The sequence below is a fragment of the Hippoglossus hippoglossus genome, chromosome 14 (genome assembly GCF_009819705.1).
Source record: "Hippoglossus hippoglossus isolate fHipHip1 chromosome 14, fHipHip1.pri, whole genome shotgun sequence".
NCBI classification, from domain to species: domain Eukaryota; kingdom Metazoa; phylum Chordata; class Actinopteri; order Pleuronectiformes; family Pleuronectidae; genus Hippoglossus; species Hippoglossus hippoglossus.
Window position 1 is genome coordinate 12,656,697 of NC_047164.1, and position 2,500 is coordinate 12,659,196.

Here is a 2,500-nt window from a genome sequence, read left to right on the forward strand (position 1 = left end):
TTTCTGTAATCGTGCCGAGTGTTTTCTGTCAAGGGGGGTGAAACCTGGACATCGCAACGATCGGCATGTCTATTTTCTCGATCCTCTCTTTTGCCTGTTTTTCATCAAATTGGCCCATTTTAATGAAATTAGACAGAGTGTCTACCATCCAGTTGGTCTATTTCATGAAATTAGACAGAGTGTCTCCATTCATTTCACCTATTTCATGAAATTGCACTAAGTTCTCCATCCCCAGCAGGAGCTTCTGGAGCCCCAGCCCTGGGCCCCAGGAGGTCCGTGTGGGATTTTATGATTTCTTCACACACACACACACACACACACACACACACACACACACACACACACACACACACACACACACACACACACACACACACACACACACACACACACACACACACACACACACACACACACACTGAGTAAGTCCCTGCTCTCCGCTGGAGGACGGAGCAGCGTGAGTAGTCAGTGAGGTGAGCTCCAGGACCAGTGCACCACCTCCACTGCCTGAGTCAGTGAGCTCCAGGACCCACGGACCACCTCCACTGCCTGAGTCAGTGAGCTCCAGGACCAGTGCACCACCTCCACTGCCTGGGTCAGTGAGCTCCAGGACCCATGGACCACCTCCACTGCCTGAGTCAGTGAGCTCCAGGACCCATGGACCACCTCCACTGCCTTGGTCAGTGAGCTCCAGGACCCACGGACCACCTCCACTACCTGAGTCAGTGAGCTCCAGGACCAGTGCACCACCTCCACTGCCTGGGTCAGTGAGCTCCAGGACCCATGGACCACCTCCACTGCCTGAGTCAGTGAGCTCCAGGACCCATGGACCACCTCCACTGCCTTGGTCAGTGAGCTCCAGGACCCACGGACCACCTCCACTACCTGAGTCAGTGAGCTCCAGGACCAGTGCTTCACCTCCACTGCCTGGGTCAGTGAGCTCCAGGACCAGTGTTTCACCTCATCTGCCTGAGTCAGTGAGCTCCAGGACCAGTGCTTCACCTCATCTGCCTGTGTCAGTGAGCTCCAGGACCCATGGACCACCTCCACTGCCTGAGTCAGTGAGCTCCAGGACCCCCTCCGGACCACCTGCACTGGCCCACTTTCAGGGCCTCCAGCCCCGCCGGCTCTGGACCAAAGTACCCCTCCCAGAGACCTCCAGCACCAGCCGAACCCGGGGACCCACAATTAAGCCCCCACCCTGAGTGCCCACCCATCGGCGGGAGTTAAAGACCCTCGCGCCCCTGGTTGTCCATCTGACACTTAGTCAGATTTCGAAACACCCCTGGTTCTCCATCTGACACTTAGTCAAATTTCACTTATCTGACACTCTGTCAGATTTCGAAACACCCCTGGTTCTCCATCTGACACTTAGTCAAATTTCACTTATCTGACACTCTGTCAGAAAACCAGGTTTCTGTAATCGTGCCGAGTGTTTTCTGTCAAGGGGGGTGAAACCTGGACATCGCAACGATCGGCATGTCTATTTTCTCGATCCTCTCTTTTGCCTGTTTTTCATCAAATTGGCCCATTTTAATGAAATTAGACAGAGTGTCAGCATTAATTTTGCCTTTTTCCTGACATTTGTGTCACCGAAAACCAGGTTTCTGTAATCGTGCCGAGTGTTTTCTGTCAAGGGGGGTGAAACCTGGACATCGCAACGATCGGCATGTCTATTTTCTCGATCCTCTCTTTTGCCTGTTTTTCATCAAATTGGCCCATTTTAATGAAATTAGACAGAGTGTCTACCATCCAGTTGGTCTATTTCATGAAATTAGACAGAGTGTCTCCATTCATTTCACCTATTTCATGAAATTGCACTAAGTTCTCCATCCCCAGCAGGAGCTTCTGGAGCCCCAGCCCTGGGCCCCAGGAGGTCCGTGTGGGATTTTATGATTTCTTCACACACACACACACACACACACACACACACACACACACACACACACACACACACACACACACACTCACACACACACACACACACACACACACACACACACACACACACACACACACACACACACACACACTGAGTAAGTCCCTGCTCTCCGCTGGAGGACGGAGCAGCGTGAGTAGTCAGTGAGGTGAGCTCCAGGACCAGTGCACCACCTCCACTGCCTGAGTCAGTGAGCTCCAGGACCCACGGACCACCTCCACTGCCTGAGTCAGTGAGCTCCAGGACCAGTGCACCACCTCCACTGCCTGGGTCAGTGAGCTCCAGGACCCATGGACCACCTCCACTGCCTGAGTCAGTGAGCTCCAGGACCCATGGACCACCTCCACTGCCTTGGTCAGTGAGCTCCAGGACCCACGGACCACCTCCACTACCTGAGTCAGTGAGCTCCAGGACCAGTGCACCACCTCCACTGCCTGGGTCAGTGAGCTCCAGGACCCATGGACCACCTCCACTGCCTGAGTCAGTGAGCTCCAGGACCCATGGACCACCTCCACTGCCTTGGTCAGTGAGCTCCAGGACCCACGGACCACCTCCACTACC

General features: G+C 54.3%; 1 protein-coding gene across 1 annotated transcript in view; it reads left to right on the forward strand.

Annotated features, from left to right (window-relative positions):
• LOC117774839 (cilia- and flagella-associated protein 54-like) overlaps positions 1–2,500 on the forward strand; it is a 19,302-nt gene that overhangs the window by 15,110 nt on the left and 1,692 nt on the right. The window lies entirely within an intron of this gene.